The sequence below is a fragment of the Macaca nemestrina genome, chromosome 3 (assembly GCF_043159975.1).
Source record: "Macaca nemestrina isolate mMacNem1 chromosome 3, mMacNem.hap1, whole genome shotgun sequence".
NCBI lineage: Eukaryota > Metazoa > Chordata > Mammalia > Primates > Cercopithecidae > Macaca > Macaca nemestrina.
The window spans coordinates 49,517,320-49,536,679 of NC_092127.1; the positions used below are offsets into that span (position 1 = coordinate 49,517,320).

General features: G+C 41.8%; 1 protein-coding gene across 4 annotated transcripts in view; it reads left to right on the top strand.

Moving 5' to 3' along the window:
• Positions 1 to 19,360, top strand: part of LOC105493274 (mastermind like transcriptional coactivator 3) — a 436,328-nt gene that overhangs the window by 223,023 nt on the left and 193,945 nt on the right. The gene's annotated exons all lie outside the window — the stretch shown is intronic.

Below are 19,360 nucleotides of genomic sequence, written 5' to 3' on the forward strand. Positions count from 1 at the left end.
CAAGGCCACATTCCACTGCAGCCAGCTGTTCATTGAGCTCTGGGACCCAGCTGCCCCCACGTGCTTCCCTCACAGGACCCAGTTCCTCCCCAGACACAGCTTTTCTGTTTCCTTGGCATGCCTTGCCTTACTTCTGTTCCTTTTTGTGCTTTTATTCAAGCTATTCCCATTTCCTTGAGTGCTTTCCCCTAATCTTTACAGATCCATATCCTGCCCATCCTTACAGATCCACAGCTTCTCCATGAAGCCTTTCCTTATTTTTGCAATGGGAGTACATTTCTCCTTCCTCTACACTCCCAGAGCGATTTGTTTGTCTCTCCAAACAGTCCTTACTCTCTGTATTCTTTTGATATGTTTTCTGGTAGCCCATAAACTACCTGAGGGCAGGGGCTAAGATTCATTTGTGTTCCACCCAGAGTTCTACCCCAGAGCCCACAGCCTCCAGCATGGTACATGCCAAATTAATATTTTATAAATGAATAAATCCATTTCCAAATCAATCCATGGATGACTTTAGAGCTTATCATTAAATATAACTATCTTCTAAGTTAAAGGAGGGTAGTAGAGGTATCGCATTTATGGAGAAAAGTTATGGATACAGAAAGGAGAAGGCCAGCATGAACGCTGTGATGTTGGATTGGAATCAGGCTAGCAGTAACTCATATGTTTTGAAATGTACGTATACACACACACATACACAGACACAGACACACAGACAGATGCGGAAATATAGCTGTATGTATATAAATGGGTTAGCATACACACATGTATTACTGAGCTCTGTCGATAAGGCCTAAAACCAACAGCCCAGTAGCAATAAACTCACTCAGCACCTGTATCTTGTTTCTAAACATCATTGTCCAGTAAAAGGAACAAAGCCACCCTGGCAAGCAGTTGATTCCAGGGTTCAGGCAGGGCAAGCACAAAATAAACCTGAAACATCTTAAAGTGCCAGTAAATAAGGAAACGCACAGAAAAAAGATATGGGCTTGTCAAAAGGACATAGGAGTCCACATAAATGGTGTTCCTAATGGCCAAAGACAGAGGAATTTGAGCAGCTAGATAAAAAATGATAGCATTGGATTTTCACCCATAGAATAAAATAATATCCAGAAGTCCATAGTTATATAAATAATTTTAAGAATAAATAGGAGAGAAGGGACAACTCTTTAAGTAGAATTCCAAAGAATACATATAAAAGGAAAGTGGAAAACAGAATCACCATTGGGGAAATACCATGGTAATAACTGTTACATACAAGATTCACAGATTGATGCTAAAATTAGTGGGCAGTGATTTGAGGAGAAACGGAATTTGCGTAGTCTCAGCATATCTCACTTAAAATGCTTATTTGCTACCAAGGGAAAAATTAAGTAACTTTGCAGTGGAAAAACCAGCATATACCACCCTAACCAAGTGATCAAATGAAACATCACATAATAAGACATATTGACATCATGAACCCCTTTACATGATATACAAAGAAAGACACAACATCCTTTTTATAGTATTCTTGCTAAAGATACATAACCTCATTCCAGTCATGAAAAACCATTAAACAAACCATGTGTGGTGGCTCATGCCTGTAATCCCAGCACTTTGGGAGGCCAAGGTGGTCGGATCACTTGAAGTCAGGAGTTTGAGACCAACGTGGGCTACACAGTGAAACCCTGTCTCTACAAAAAGTACAAAAAGAAAGAGAGAGAGAGAGATGGAAGGAAGGAAGGAAGGAAAGGAAGGGAGAGAGGGAGGGAAGGAGGAAGAAAAAACTCATTAAACAAACACAAACTGAAGGATATTCTGCAAAATCATTTTCATCAGTTCTCCTCAAAAGCGTCAAGCCCAAGAAAGGCAAGGAAAGACTGAGGAATTGTTATGGCCTGGAAGGCAATACTTCTCTATGGAGAAGTAACAACTAAATGCAATATGGAATCATCCTGAATAGGATTCTGAAACAGAAAATGACAGTGGTGGAAAAGATGGTGAAGTTCTAATGAGGCCTGTAGTTTAATTAATAGTATTGTATGAATATGAATCTCCTGTTCTGGATAATTATGCTATGGTTATGTAAGCATATGGTTAGCATAGAGGGAAGTGGTATAAAGGATACAAGCTTTGTATGCTGCAACTTTTCTGCAAGTCAAAAAAGTTCAAAGTTTAAAAAAAATTGCAGGTTTTAATTAATTACATAAACTAAGTCATTAATATGGTAGGCATTTCTTTTTTTTTTTTTTTTTTGAGACGAGTCTTTCTCTGTCGCCCAGGCTGGAGTGCAGTGGCGCGATCTCGGCTCGCTGCAAGCTCCGCCTCCCGGGTTCAGGCAATTCTCCTGCCTCAGCCTCCCAAGTAGCTAGGACTACAGGTGCCTGCCACCATGCCCGGCTAATTTTTTGTATTTTTAGTAGAGACAGGGTTTCATCATGTTAACCAGAATGGTCTTGATCTCCTGACCTCAGGTGATCCACCCACCTCAGCCTCCCAAAGTGTTAGTATTACAGGCGTGAACCGCTGCGCCTGGCCCTATAGTAGGCATTTCCTTAACCGAAAAGGACTTAAACTACCTTTAAAGAAAGTCAAGCAGTCAGATATTATTTTTATTCTTTCTATACACGACTTCTTTCCATGCCTTACATCTGTTGTTTCCACTTGTTTATAGATATATGGGTCTGACAGCGTGAGCAAAACCCTTTTTCCTTCGGGTCAAATAAACAGAGCATATGCCTTCTCAGTATATGGGTGTTTGGTTTTTGAAGCTGATGCAGCTCTGTCTGAATCCTCTGTTGAGGGCAAGATGCAGACAGCAGCATGTCCTCCTTTTTCTGGACCTTCCCATCACCCTAAAAAGTTCTTTGAGCAGGACCATGGGCTGCCCTCCTTGCATCTGGCATTTTTCCATCTTTCTCTTTCTTTTTGCATTGTGACTTGGCAGATTGCTCAAGATTTTCAGTTCCAAGTTGACTGGACTGACATCCTTCACTTCTTTTGCCTTCTATACATTCTTCTTTTCCAGTGAACCAGTCAACATACTTTTTATAAAAAAACTTTTTATTTTAGAAATGTTCAAACATACAGAAGAGTAGAGAGACTATAACAAAGTGCTTGTCAGCTTGATCTTAACCAGACAGGTACCCTTTCCAAAGAAAGGCAATTGTGACTACCTGAAATTAGATGTCATCAATGGTGAGGGTGAAAGTGGAGCACTAGCCCCAGTTTCTATCATTCTCTCATCCTTATTTTTATACTCTCAGTTTTTGGACAACACCTTGTTTTTTTGGCCACTTTATCTTATCAAGAGTACAGGGACTGGGCCGGATCCAGTGGCTCATGCCTGTAATCCCAGCACTTTGGGAGGCCGAGGCAGGTGGATTGCCTGAGATCAGGAGTTCGAGACTAGCCTGGCCAGCATGACGAAACCCCATCTCGACTAAAAATACAAAAATTAGCTGGGTGTGGTAGGGGGTGCCTGTAATCCCAGCTACTCAGGAGACTGAGGCAGGAGAAACAGCTGAACCCAGGAGGCAGAGGTTGCAGTGAGATGAAATCGCACCACTGCACTCAAGCCTGCTCGACAGAGTGAGACTCCATCTCACAACAAACAAACAAACAAACAAAAAGAATACAGGGACTCATCCTCTCTCCACCCCTTGCGCATTGCAGGTTGAGGTCCTTTCTGGGGATGGTTAATGGAAAAGGAACCTCTCTAAATGTTTTGCTTAGGGGTCCAAAATTTAGTTTTTGCTCAAAATCACCTTTTGCTCTAAAGGTCTCATTTGTCTAAAGGAAGCTGAAATCATGTTTTGCTGATTAGGCCTCTGTGTTACTAAACACTGAAGAAAAAAAAAAAAAAAGCTTAGTGAAAGGTCACCGAACCACAGCTCCTTCCGTTGTTAATTTGGGTTTTTCCATCATCAGTAATGCAGATTTGGGAATCTCAGGTTTTATGTCTCACAAAGCATTCTAGTAATTTTTGGTCCTCAGGAAGTAATGAGCTAAATGAATACTAAGATGAGATCAAGGAAGCTCTTCCCAGAGAAGGTAGTAAATGAATAATAAGATGCTAGTTTCCTAAGGGGAAGAAAGAGATTTTTACGTCTGTGTGCAAGTAGGATATCAAAGTGCAAACCCACCCCTCTTGGAGAGAAGTAGTAGTTGGGAGTGAAGTAATGGAACATCTGGTTTGTTATTCAGCATAATCTGCCAGATGATGAAAGTACACTGTAGTATACCTGACTCCAATGATTTTAATAATCATTTAACAATTGTACAATAGGATATGACTTCTGTTTCATGTTGGTGAGAAGGATAGAATGCTATTTCTTGATCCAGGATAACATAATTCAAGATAACAGAATAACATGGAGAAAACATTTCGTGTATTACAAATTAGAAAAAGGGAGGAAAAGTTTTATGTAAATAATATGAAAGGTAAAGATTTCAGAGATAGTTCTTTATATATATGAGGGTAAAATAGCTTCTTAATATACACACAAAGAAGCAATCAAAAGAAGAATACCATGTCCATTTGTGATTGCCTCTACTCCGATCATCTCAGAATTGCTGTTAACAAAATAGTATCTTTTACCACATTTCTCCATCACTGGAATAGAATTTCCTTCTGTGATTTTATTATAATTTAGCCGCTATCTCTGGATTAGAATGACATTATAGAAGCGCAGGGATTTTGTGAGTTTCTATGTCTGGGGAGAGGAAAAGAGAATAATAGGTTGAAGAAGTTTGGCATTGGTATCACTTTTTTAATTCCATGGTGATATGTCAAACACTAGGAAGAGAAAAGAAATTAAAATGTGCTATTTCTGCTGAGTGGAGATGGGAGTGAGTTCATGCCTTACTGAGGAACAGACCTAACATTCCTACAGACTTTACAGTCGGAGATATAGCAGGGTACTATCAAAACAGGGTCATAGGGAGTCTCGTAAATGTATTGGTCTATCATTTTTTGCAAGGTTCTCTTCCTTCATAATAAGGGTAGCCAGTAATCAAATAAGTAGTTTTTTTTCCCCTAGACAAACCAGCAGACCTGTAACCAATTAATAAGGGCAGTAACTATGAGTTATCAAAAAAAGTTAATTATCTACCTTCTAATAAGCCAAGGAAACACCCTAATATTTTTAGAAAGGTTTTGATCACAGAGGTTTAAAATCTTTAAAAATTGTTTTGACATTTTTATTAAAAGGTGTACACACACACACACGCAAAGACTACCCTTTAAAATATGTACATGTAAAACTTAAGTAGAACACTTTGCTTCCCGATATGCAAGACAAGCGAGGCATTTATCATAATTTTCAGAAGGGGTTTAGAATGCATTTATCCATATTTCCAGGCCTGAGATAATGAGGCTGTTCCATGAAATGTTAAGTCAAGAAACTAAGGAGAACACAAGAACCAAATACACTGTGTGTGTATAATATATGTAAAATCATAATACCTCACCTGATGTCAACAGTTATGGGCATTGAAGATGACAGTCCTCTACAAGCTCTCGTGACTGGTCCCAGTCAGTAACAGAGGGAAGTGGACAGAGTGCGGTGCCCCACTGCAGGGTGGGGCGGGTAGAGCCTTGCTGTTTGCTTGGTGGAGCTTCCATCGTCTGGATCCAGGGGTGTGGGAGCTGGAGTTTCTCTAAAGCTGGTGCAGTAAGAAATACAAAGTCAAGTCTAGGGTACAAGGCCAGACCCTCTACTGTTCCAGGGACTCTCATAATGGGCTGGTCTAGAGACCCTGTCAGTGTGCTTTTATAGTGAATACTTTTCAGTGTGTTACTTATCCCTCTGGCACCCTATCATGAGCAGAGCTCCCTCCCCGTCTCAGCACTGGGGTGCAGGGGATCCCATGAGATTTCGGATCTACCCGGCACCCCTGGAAGCACTCTGGTCTCAAACCCTTTGAAGGAACAGCTCTATCCTTACACGCATTAGATAGGCACTACTGCTGGCCAATGCTGACAGCAGCCCTCCGCTCCATCTTGGCTGTGTTCCCTGTGCCAGGAACCTCGGGAAATAGACAAGGATTTGGCAAAATTCCTGGTGAATGGATGGCACCACGTGAGCATTGTGGGTAGCATTTCTCTGTGTTGCCAGACACATACATTGCTGCTTTCTCACTCTTCCTCGGGAAAGATGGGCCATTTTGGAGCTGATTTTGAAATGAAAAAGAAGGAGAAGTAAAAGAAACCTTAGGCTCCATATCTTTTCATATCCAGAACTTAAAAACAGAGGGAACGATTCACTTTTCCAACTTCTGCTTCTTGGGTGAGAAATACTTGTAAATCTTGTGTCTAATTCCCCTGATTTTTCAGACTTAGCTAAGGCAGAAAACCAATCCATTGCATTATCGACTGGTATCATTAGCTTGAGGTTAGGGACCCACCGTTCTCTCTGAAGCAGGCCTGCCTTCTTCTCTCTGCCTGTATGTTATCCCTCTATCATTTTTGCTCTCTCTCTCCATTGCCTTTGATATGGTAATGATCTAGCACAAGAAAAGCCATTTTTTAAATATGAGTGCTTAAGGAATTGAAGGTGAGCGAGAAGGTGGAGGGTGTTAAGAAGGATGGCAGTTTGTCATTAAAAAATAAATAAGTATACCCCTTGGAATTAAAAAGCAAGCAAGCACGCTGAAGGGAGCAGAAGGGGGAGCACAGGCGGGTGTCTCTCCAAACTCAGGAGACAGTATTACTAACAGGCTGGCTTAAAGCCCTCTTAACAATGTGCACTTGCTCTCCCTAGCTCCTGGATTGATTTCTCTCTGCCCCCACAGACCTGGCTGCAGTTAAGCCTTGTGTCCTCCACGTGATGCTGAGCCGAATCAGATTTTCCTTTTAGTTGTTCGATCAAATTTTCCTTCCTAGAGCTTAGAAGGCACACTTGGGACCATATAGTAATTGCCTCCCCACACTGAACTGCTGATACCTTTATTGGATTGGCATAGGGTTTCAGAGGACTGTGTTTAACATGCAGTGAGCCGCAGCAATGCAAACAGCTCCAGTGTTTAAACAAGCATCCGTTAGGCCAGGAAACAAGGCAGTGCCAGCCCATTTGGTGCTCTGTAGTGCTGGCAGCCTAAGGTGAGCGGGGCAGCCTAGGTGCTGGAGTGGGAGAGGGCAGGCTCCGGGAGAAGTGGAGGAATTGTAGTGTCAGAGAAGGAGCTGATTCTCTCTAGATTTGCTGAAGGGGGGTTGGTGGGGAGGGGAGAGAGAAGTGTTGTGGCTAGGGACATGTGCAGAGCTCATTAATATCTCATTATGTTAGAATTGCAGTCTCCCCACAGATCAGCGTTAACGTTGGCAGTGCCAGAGGAAGGGCTTTGGGAAGCAGCAGCCCCCCTCCCTCTTTCTGCAAGCCCCAGCAAGCTCCCTATGCTTGTTTTGCACTGAGGGAATGGTGGTGTTGAATTTGTGAAAGAAGACTGTGAGAAAACCCCACAGGAGCAATAGTGAGCAGCTCAGGAGAGGGTATGAGACTGAAAACTATAGTTTGTAAATAACAAAGTGACCAGCTTTCACATGTGCCAGCCAGCCATGCAGAGGGAAGGAAACTGACCAGAAGCTGGAAAGGAAAATTGTGGAAGTTAAGCACAAGCCACCTGGAGTCTGGATGTGAGTTGGAGGTCGTGTCAGGGGCGGTAGATAGGCTAGATCCAGATTCAGACCTCGATTTTCCAGAGAATGTGCCACTGGCCCACTGAGTTTGTCCAGGGCTCCTGGAGGCTCCCTGGAGTCTACCAGGGCAAGTAAGGTGGACAGGAGAAGGGGGCAGATGAGGAGGAAAGAAAACAGAAGAAAGAAGGAATCAGCCAGTGGGATTTGGTGAGACGGCATTTTCAGCTGATCCCACCTGCCCATGTTGGTGTGAGTGGAGCAAAGGGAAGATTCTAAAGCAGAGAGAAGGTGGTGTGCAAGGGCCTGTTCTTCAGGTCTGACGTAGCTGAACCCAAACCAGTCTTTATCCCAGAGATTAAATCTCCCTATGTGTAGCCCTGGCCCCAGCTGGACTCCTGCAGTTCACTCACCCCAGACAGTCATCCTGGGGACTCCGGGACTGGGACTGGGGCCTCCTGGGAGGAAAAGTTGGAGCCATGCTCTGTAGAAATTACAGTCTCCCTGCAGACACTTAATTCTGCTCTATTAAGGATCAGATGTCTCCGTCTGCCCTGGACAAATGTGTGTCCTCCACTAATGAAAGGTGGTTGATGGCCACTTTAGTGAACAGTTATGTAACAGGATGTACCAAAACACAACGGTGTGTGCATATTGTATTATAAACGTCCCTTAATGTAATTCATACTAAAGTTCTTAGAGAATATTCTTTTTCTGCCTTTTTGTTTTGCGGAGTTCTTATTTCTACCTTAGAATATTCTTTCTGTGGATTTTGGCATTTGGCTTCCACTTCTAGCACCAGTGCACAGACACACCCGCACAGATCCACAGAAGTGTTGCTTGTGTGGATACACAGCCAGTCCTGGGCTCAGTAAGCAAACAAAGAAGCATGTGTCCTTGGTTAATATCATATAAAGTGACAAGGCCACAGTTTGCAAGCATGTTTTGTGAAGACCCTTCTGGTCACACTTTGTTCCAACTTAACACAATATTCCATTAAAATATGGATTATTCATTAACTTACAGAAAGGCAAAAAAGTGAATGTCATTGAAATCTCTGTTCCCTTTGGAAAAAAAATAACTGAAGTCATTAGTCGTTAGTTTGTTATGAACAACAGTGCTTGTAATGAACATTTAAAAATAAATGTATTTGATAATCGCAACCAGTTTATTTAGGTTAGAAAAACAGTTATGACATACAAATAGTGCTGAGAAACAAATTTAACAAGGCTTTTTTACAGCATGGCCTCTATAGCAAAAATAGTAAGATTCAGCCTGATGTGTATTAAAATCTATTATTCTTTTGACTCTGCAACTTCTCGTTTGACTTATCAAACAAAGGGAGGAAACAGCTCAACTGCCATAATTTCATAGCCAAATAGAAGAAAAGTCTACCTCTTGTCATTTACATGACTTTACCAAGCTTCATCCCATGAAAACAAATGAACAAACAAAAATGAAGACTCAATAGTTATAAATAGTAAACTAGACCTCTAGGGCTGAACTCCTGTGTTCAGCTGCACCAGGTCCCTGTTGTGGGATGTTCCACATTCCATGAAGTCTTGGCCTGTTTTTCCATGTACTGTTCGCCTCCCTCAGCTCTTCTCAGTGGCAGGAGCAGAATCCACGCAGAGATTCGCACTTCTGCCTGTCATTCCCAACCTCTGAACTTGTCCTTCGTACATCCCTTTGCTTTCCTTTCTAAGAAAGAGAGAAGGAAAGTTAAGTTCCATCCAAAACTTTCTACATAAAAAACTTATGACATCCAAATTGCCCATTTGAAGAGAGAAGGATAGTGATTCAGCAGAATTACAGTTCAAAATAAAATGGGATTTAACTTTGAGTTAAAAAGAAAATGTGAATTCCTAGCTCCTTTCAGGCATTTGCCATGAATAAAACTTTAAAGTGAAATATCAGAAAATCAAGGATGAGATGGGACTTAGAGAGATCCTTCATCCCCCTTCCTCCCCCTTCTTCAATGAAGACCATATCTAAATCATCCCAGATGGCTGTTCTATTTTTAAAGATCTCCAGAAAAGGAGATTCTACCACCTCCTCAGTAACTCATTCCAGCATCTCTTGTTCCTCACTGCCAGAATATTTTTTCTGAGAGCCCTCAGAGGAAAAAAGACACACTATCCTAGATTTGGGGACCTGTAGTATTTCTCTTTAGGATTTAACCCCACTGTGCATAGAGGAAACTAAGAGACATGGATAATGGCCTTCTCTCTCCAGTGAAAAAGATGTTTTTTCTCTAATATTTGGCTTTAAGTTACATTTATGTGCTTCTTGGGGGTCAGTCCAAAATTCTCTTGCAGGCCTGCGGTATGCACAGTACTCTGCTAGGTAAATGGAGGCAGCATTCAGAAAGGATTCCTGCTTACATTCTAAAGAATGAGGTCACACTCAGCTCCAGAGCCACCTACTATGCTGGACAGACATGTCCGTGTAATGACTTATTCTTTCATTCTTTCATTCCAAAGATACATGTACTGACCACCAGTCGTGTGCTTATCTCTCTGCTAGACACTGGAGACAGACACATTAGTGAGCAACACAGACTAGGTCCTTGAGCCAACACTCAAATGGGAGAAGACAATACCAAGGAAAAAGAAAGAAACAAAATGATTATAAATTGTGATCAGTGGTGTGAAGAAGACAAAACAGAAGGATGCGATAAAGTACAAGTGGGAGGTGCAGCTCACTGAGCCAGGGTGGCCAGAACAGCCTTTCCGGGGAGAGACGTGAGCTGAAATCTGAAGGATGACAATAAGCCCAGCAAGGAGCTGGGAGAAGCGCCGGTGCAGATGCAGAGGAGGGAAAGAGCCCGTAGAGAAGCCAGCACGGCCGCCTGGAGTGTGGTGGTGGAGGGGAGACGGGTATGAAGGAGCTGGGAGACACCAGGCCATCCAGCGCCTCTTAGGCAACTTTGACTTTAAGAGAAATGGGAGTCTGTAGAAGGATTTGAGGCAGAAAGACATACTCTGAAGAATGTGTTTCAACAGTGACTCTGGATGCTGGTGGAGAGTAGACTGGAGAGGCTAAGATGGGAAGCACGGCTAGTGGAAGAATAGCGCAAGAGTCCAGGCAGGGAGCAGGCAGGGGAGACTCAGAAAAGGTGACAGATGGAAGGTGTGTGTGCTGGCCACACAGACACGGCGTCTGAACATAGGTGCACCCCATTTTAAGAAAACAAAATAAATAAAAATCAAAACTTAAAGAGAAAGTCTGATTATTCCCTTTATAAAGGGACTCACCTCAAGTATCTATTCTGTAAAGTAAAGGAAGATGTGTATGGGTCTTTGACTATAAATTTTAATAGGACATATAAAACCTTAATAGACAGATCATGGAATTAGAAGGAATCGTAGAGGTCATTTTCTCCTACTTTCCACCCAATAAAGAATCCCCTTTGCAAATCCCTGACAGATGAACATGTAGCCTCGGTATGAAAACTTCAAGGGACAGGAAGCTCATTAGCCTCACAAGGCAGCCCTTTCTATTTTGAATCTCTCTAATAGTTTTTTAAAAGTTTCTCCTTATATAGAGGCTGAATTCTTTCTCCCCATTACTTGCATCCATTGATCTTAGTTCCATGTTCTGGAGCTACATGGATCAAATCTAATTCTCTTCCTACATAGCAAACCATTAACTTTTTCAAGAGGAGCTGTGGTGTTCCCACTCCTCAACTCTCCTCTTTCTCTAGCAAAATGTCCTCAGCTCCCTGGCCTCCTTTTCACTTGACATGGTTTCTGGGACCTTCTTTCCCCTGATGTTGCCCTCTTGCTGCACTGCCACCTGATGAGAGTGATAATTTCAGAATGGAACTCAACCCTCTAGATGGCTTCAGTGCAGAGTATAACTATGTCTCCCTGGACTTGGAGAACATACATATATTTAATACAACCTAGAATTGCAAGAGCACATGGCTTCAAACTTCAAGGAAACCAAAGCTGCTTATGAGAAAGGTTTTCCTGCCTTAAAGACAAGACTTTACAGCTAGACCCACCAAATCTTGCTACTGCTAACCTATAGGAAAGTGGTTCTTGAACTTTTGGAGAGTCATGGGCCGCACTGAGAATCTGAGAAAAGCTTTGGACCTTCTCTTCTGAAAAAGACACATACCCACAAAATTCTGCATACAATTTTCTAGGGTTCTCAGAACTCTGGAAATCTGTTTTTATGTAAACCTCCAGTTTAAAAAGTCAGCATTATCAATGTCACAGAACCCTTGTTCTGTCATCTAAGAAATGTATATCTGCATTATCTCTATATTTTATTATAGTATTGTACAGGAGGTTAAAGAACACTCACTAGAAAATCCCTACAAGTCACTATAAAATTGTTAACAGGAGGGAAAGTTACAAAAAGTCTTCAAGTACCATTGGTGGATACATTTGCTTATGTTACCTTATTTAATCCCTACAACCCTCTTCTGAACCAGGCAATATTAGCCTTATATTATGAAAAATAGGAAATGTAAAGCTATTAATAAAGAAAAATAGAAAGACCTGGGTGAAGGCAGTGGCTACCGAGTGCAAATTTTTACAACTGTAGCAATAGAACCGTGGTTGGTGGCCCTCTCGACTTTTAAGTGCTGAGGCCCTGGCCACCTGGAGCACAGCATACATGCTTATGAGCAGGATTGGTTTCCTGGGAAATGTGTCCTTATATTGGTGCTTCAGTAGTGATATCCCTGGAAAGTGGTCACCAATAGGACTGGCCATTACCATAACCCCACACAGGTGGCCTGCTGTTGCCAACACCATTCTCTTCCGAATCAGGCTGGCATTGGGTTGGTGGCCAATGTAGAGTTATAACTCAGCATCTCAGTAGCAGAAATGTTCTGAGAACGGCTGAAAGAACAACAGCCTTTATAGGAGATCCAGTTTCAGAGAGTAACTTCTTATGTGCCAGCCAACCATGGAGGGGAGAAAGCAGTTCTGAGGATGCCTTCCTTTTTTTTCCTATCTCAGGAGCCAGGCTGTGGAATAGTTTGGAAATGAGAAACACATTTTATTCACAAGTGGTGAGGCTTGTAACGGAAAAGCACAGGCTTTGGAATTCAAATCTCACACTAGCTATGTGACCTTGGGCAATTTATTTAATCTCCCTGAGCCCCAGTTTCCTCATTTGTATAAATGATGTTTATTAACCTACCTTGCATGGTTGATGTGGGAATTAAGAGAAAAGATCTTGAATTTGCCTGGCATTTAGTGGATGCACACACAAGAAAAGCTTGCTGTTTGCTGATAACTTTAAGGAGTGCATAAATGGTTGGGGCCAGTCTGAGTAGCAGTAAATTTGGTTCACCTGTGTTAGCAGGCTTACTCTGGCTTGGACCCGGATTCCAGAGGGATTCCGGAGGAATTCCTGTCCCCATCCCTACCCCTCGTCACCCCAAAATTTTGCTTAAGATAACAAGGAGGTCAGGGCATGTTCACTGTGAACCCCCCCTCCATACAAGGTGCCATGTTATGGCGGGTTCAGAGGAATCCTCTTGCCCCCGCCCCCGCCCAATGCTGTTCAGCCACCAGCCTTACAAGGGATACTAGATGCTTTCGTACCTTGGATTCATACACACAGGTTTCTGAGATGAAGCTGTGTGGTAACTTAGCCATTAATAGATCTCAATCATAACCTACGCGGACATTTCTGAGAGAATCCTTGGTTAAACAGTACTAACAGCAGAACTAAATACTGGTTAGGGCAAGTTCTACCCATGTAGGTTCTGTGAGACTCTGTCTGAAAGTTAGGTTTAAACATAGAGATGGGGCCAGCTGACCTCATCATTCTGAGTCATTAGATGGAGACTAGACTTGGTCATCTCCCTTTGCTAATAAGGAAACTGACATAATTAACTGAAGGAAATTAACTTGGATAATTTTGCAGCATGAATCTGCTTCCAAAGAGGAGTTGGTTTTTTTCCCTTCCTGTGAGCTGTTAATTCAAGAGGCTGTGTTAACCTGCTGCTGTTGCCAACTGACAAATGTAGTATTTTCCTGATCAGCCTCTCAAGCCTTTTCCCTTGCTCCTCCAACAAGAGAGAAGAGTAATAAACTATCCAGAGTATTTTGCAACATGGGAGTCATTTGCATGTCTTTGTAATATGGGAGTTGAATACCTATTTTCAGTAAATATAAGCCTCCCAGTTGACTTAAGGTAATTGAATGATTTTAGATGTATTGTATATGCCCTTTCTCCTTAGCCACTGGTTTTAAGCAGGCATAAAATCATATCAGAAAAAACAAAAAAACAAAAAAAACAACCTGACTTTCGATATTCAAGTTGGCTTATCTGAATTAAAACCAAAATATGTGGAAATTGGGTTATCCACTCCAGACTTGGATCCCTTTGTCTGTGAAACCTCAAAGTCTCCAGTGGAGCTGAAGGTAACGTCTTTCTTCAGGTGACACTCTGGGGCGATTCTGGGGAAAAGAGAAAGATGTGTTTGACTTTATTCCAGTTGGTTTCATCTTCCTTTTTAATTGATTTTTGTCCTCTCCATCATTTTCTCTCCCAATTAACTTTGAATTTCTCTCATTTAGTTCTAGCTATTTGTTGTAGTCGGGTTTGGTACATTTGGGTTAGGCATTTTGCTGTGTTCTTTTCTTTCCTTGCCATTAGTTTAAAGGAGGTCTAAGCTCACAGTGTAGCTCTATTTCTGGAGAGACCTGCCACCTTTACAGGATTTACTGTGGTCATTTTCTTTTTTTTTCCTCCCCACAATATGGTGCTTTGTGAATTAAAATCAAGGTTCCTGGGGCTGGGGATAGGAAAAGGCAGGAGAAGCCTAGCCACATTATAATGAATAATAATAACTGTCTCCCTCTGTTGTGAGCTCTACCAGGCAGACTGTGTCTTATTCATCCCTAGCTTCTTACATAGGTCCTCGTGTAGAAATGATGCTCGGTGAGTGTCTGTTGAATGAATGAACTAATTTTTGCTGAGCCCTTTATAATTTATAAAGATGCTTCACATAGTAACATGGGGTGATTGTTTTTAAGACCTTCGCAAAACCATTTCCTCCCTCATTTCATTATGATTGTGAAATCGCTTTGGAATTTTGGAACTGTGATACTTTTACTGTATGCCTTTCATAAAAAGCCAAAGTCTAAATGCTTTTAAAATATATATATGAGGAGCTGTGGAAGGAAGGGAGGAGGGAAACAATTTGTTACTGGATACTTTTCTTGTAAAAAAAAAAAATTTTAATGTAGTTATCACTGGATGTTTTTTCTTTACAATTGCAGTTCACAACCCATTTCCTCCTCTTTTACTAGGATGAAGGTGAATTTTAACAAAACAAGAAGTATTTTAAAGGAAGAGAGCAAGTGGGCAGCAAGGAAAAGCTTTGTGTTTGTTTTATGACTTGTGTTTTGACTTGGCAGATGTTCAAGGTTATTCTGCCTAACCAAATAATCCGCACTGCTTCCATATCAGCAATAGCTGAGCGACCCTTCCAAGGGGCGTCCGCCATAGTCTTCTGTTGAGACATTATGAGGGACCTAAACCCATATCTTGCACTGAAATCAGTGGCAACTCTGACACCCCCACAGCCCCTTGGTTCTTTGGCTCTCACAGCCATTGCATGCCTGCCTCTGAGAGAGTCACCCAGGAGCACATAACAGACAGCTTTTTCTTAGATGGCTTCATCTGTTTGCAGTCATCACCAGACCATTAATGCTGTGTTTTCCCCCATGAAACTCAAATGTAAAAGTAGGAAAATAATTGGATTACTGTTATCCAAAAATCATCGGCACTTAGGACAAAGACCGAAGTCAGAAAAAGGAAAAAGCAGACAGATTTAGAAATTTTAAAAATTAGATAGGTCTTTGACTTTTATGGGTGAAGTAAGAGCCATACTTAGGATTATAATCCATAAAAAAAAATTAAGGGGCAAATGTAGGTGACATAAAATCCAGAACTTCCAGATAATGACAGCACTAAGGCATTACTTGTACACAACTACTCCACGTACTTCTGCCCCAGGATACTGAGATTTTTTTTCTCCCCTCTTGGTTCTTAGAAGCATACAATTGAGTGTGTTCATATGCATGCCTCATTTATGCCTGGAAAAGACAGAAAGAAAACCCTTTAGTAAGGACTGTGATTCAAAATATGTATTACATTGACTTATTACCTACGTTATCACTGTGTGTCAGGAAGCATACTGCTCACAGGTGGGATGCACAGTAATTTGGAAATACTCATTTGGGCCTTGGCAGAGGATGACCTTGGCCTACTGCGGATTCATGCCCTGTGGCTATATTAGTTCCTAGAGCTGCCATAAGAAATACCATAGACTAGGTGGCTTAATACACTAGAAATGGATTGTCTCACAGTTCTGGATGCTCGAAGGTAAAAATCAAGGTGTCAGCAGGGTGAGTAGGGCCATGCTTCCTCTGAGACTCTGCAGAAATCCTTCCTTACCTCTTCTTGGTTTCAAGAAGTTTGTCAGCAGTCTCTGGCATTCCTTAGCTTGCAGCTGCATAACTCCAATCTCTGCCTCCACCGTCAAACGGCACTCTCCCTGTGTGTTTTCATGTCTTCACATGGCTGTCGTCTTGTAAGATGATACCAGCTGTGTTGGGTTTTGCCTGTTCTACTCCAGTATGACCTCATCTTAATGAATTTCATCTGCAAAGATCCTACTTCCAAATGAAGTCACATTCCGAGATACTGAAGTTTAGGACTTCAATATATCATTTTGCAGGGGAGGACACAATTTGACCCACAACAGTGCCTATACTTCTGCTTCAGAGCTCAGAATGTTTCCTGTTTTCCTCTAACGGACTAGCTGCACGAAACCATTTACTTCTCTCCTCAAGCCTTTATTTTTTCCTCCTTAGCAATGTTCTTCCTTGGAGATGATAACCTTTTGTCAAGGTCATTGAGAAAAGAAAGACAATTAGAGCCAAACTTCTTTGTCTCCACCTCTCCCCATTCCATCTCAACATATCTCTCCCACATTTTTTTTTATCATTCTTTTGATGGCACTGATGTGCCCTTCTTCATAGTCTCAAAAACAAACACCTCTATGGGAATGTAAAATGATGCAGATACTATGGAAAACAGTGTGTCAGTTTCTCAAAAAATTAAAAACAGATTTACCATAAGATCCAATATTTCTGCTTCTGGATAGTTAGCCAGCAGAACTGAAACAGGTCTACAAGAGATATTTGTATACCCACATTCATTACAGCATTATTCACAATAGCCAAAATGTGGAGGCAATGGATGAATGGATAAACCAAGTGTGGTATGTACATATGTTTTAGTCTTTCCAGGCTGCTGTAACAGAATACCAAATATTACATGGCTTATAAATAACAGAAACTTATTTCTTACAGTTCTGAGGGCTGGGAAGTCCAAGATCAAGGTGCTGGCACATTCTTGTCTGGAGAGGGCCTGCTGCCTGGATCATAGACAACTGTCTTCTTACTATGTCTTCACATGATGGAAGGATTGAGGGAGCTCTCTGGGGCCTCTGATAAGGGCACTACCTTTCATGAAGGATCCATGCCATGACCTAATCACCTTTCAAAGGCCGTACATCCTACCTAGTATTAATACCCTCACCTTGGGGGTTAGGATTTCAGCATGTGAATTTCAGCAAGGAGACAACCATTTAGACCATAACAAGATACCATGAAATATTTTTCAGCCTTAAAAAGGAAATTCTGGACTGGGTGTGGTGGCTTATGCCTGTAATTCCAGCAGTTTTGGAGGCCAAGGCGGGCAGATTGCTTGAGCTCAGGAGTTCACAACCAGCCTGGGCAACACAGTGAAACTCCGTCTCTACAAAAATACAAAAAATTAGCTGGGCATGGTGGTGTGCGCCTGTAGTCCCAGCTACTCAGGAGGCTAAGGCAGGAGAATTACCTGAACCCGGAAGGCAGAGGTTGCAGTGAGCCAAGATCGTGCCACTGCACTGCAGCCTGGGTGACAGAGCAAGACTCCATCTCAAAAAAAAAAAAGGAAATTCTGACATGCTGCAATACAGGCGAACCTTGAGGACATGATGCTAAGTGAAATATTCCAGTCATTAAGAGATAAATATTGTATGATTCCACTTATGTGAGGTACGAAGAGTAGTTAAATTCATAGAGACAGAAAGTGGAGTCGTGGTTGCCAGAGTCCGGGGAATGGAGAGGATGACGAGTCGTTTCATGAATACAGAGTTTCAGTATTGCGAGATGAAGATTTCTGGAGGTGGATGGTGGGGAGATGGTTGTACAACAGTGTGAATGTACTTAATGCCACCGAACTGTATACTTAAAAATGGCTAAGATGGTAAATTTTCTCTTACTAATATTTTAACCACAATTATATATATCTGTATGCCTGTATTATACTTCTCAGACTTTCCAACACACATTTGCACTTGTCCTTCCTTCCTTAGTGTCAATGAATCCTGCTTCCTGACGTTCCTTCTCCTTCACACCCACTCAGAACTTACTTCTCCTGAAAAAACCTTTAACTTCACCCCATGATATACAACCTATGATACCTTTTTTCTTTCTTGCAACAAGATTTCATATACTGAAGAGTCACACCTAATATCTCCATTCTTCATTTCCTAATATCTCCATTTGCCTCAGTTCCCTGACCAAAAACTGGCATTCATTTACAGTACTATTCTAGAACTGTGCTGTCCAATATAATAGCCACTAGTTGCATGTAGCTATTTTGAATTTATTTAAAAATAAATAACTCAGTATTTAAATAAATTTGAATTTAATTTAAAAACCAGTACCTCAGTAGCACTAGCCACATATCAAGTACTCAGTAGCCACATGCCGCTAGTGACTGAGTACTGCAGAGTGCAGATGCAGAACATTTCTATCCTCTCGGCTCTGTTGGACGGAAAACACTTCTTGTGCAAGAATTCTACTCATCACAGACATCTGGAGGGCTTATTAAACCACAGTGTTCTGGGCCCCACCCTCAGAGTTTCTGATTCAGAAAGCCTGGGGACTGACCGATAATTTGCATTTCTAACAAGTTCCCAGGTGATGTTGAGGCTGCTGAGTGTCATAGATGAACCCGCGCTCAGCTTCTCAGTGAATTACTTGGTTACCAACCTAGTGGTCTCTTAGTTCTCATTTCAAAGCTGCAACTGATACTACAAATTTGACCACAATTATTCTTCTTTGTTTTGTCCTACTTTCTTGATGATGTTTTATGTTGATCTCTCACCGAGACAATTTTTTTTATCTCTTTGCTGACTCCTCTCATTTAATTAACAGGACTCATTTCCAACTATGCATTTACTTTCTTAGGGAACTTTTGTGCTTATATATTATTCAGGCACACTCACATGTATGGCTGGATGCCTCTCATTTCTAAGGCCTTATCTTTTTTTTTTTTTTTTTTTTTTGAGACGGTGTTGCGCTCTGCGGCCTAGGCTGGAGTGCAGTGGGGTGATCTCAGCTCACCACAACCTCCACTTCCTGGGTTCAAGTGATTTCTCCTTCCTCAGCCACCTGGGATTACAGACATGCGCCACCATGCCCAGCTAATTTTCGTATTTTTATTAGAGATGGGTTTCACCATGTTGGCCAGGCTGGTTTTGAACCCCTGACCTCCACCCACCATGGCCTCCTAAAGTGCTGGGATTACCACACCTGGTTTAAGGCCTTATCTTTGGGTTTGTGGGGTAACTATATTTGGCTATACCCCTGCTCTTGAACAGTATGATGTTAAAAACTAAGCTGTTCTGTGTCTGCCCTCTCTGGCTGG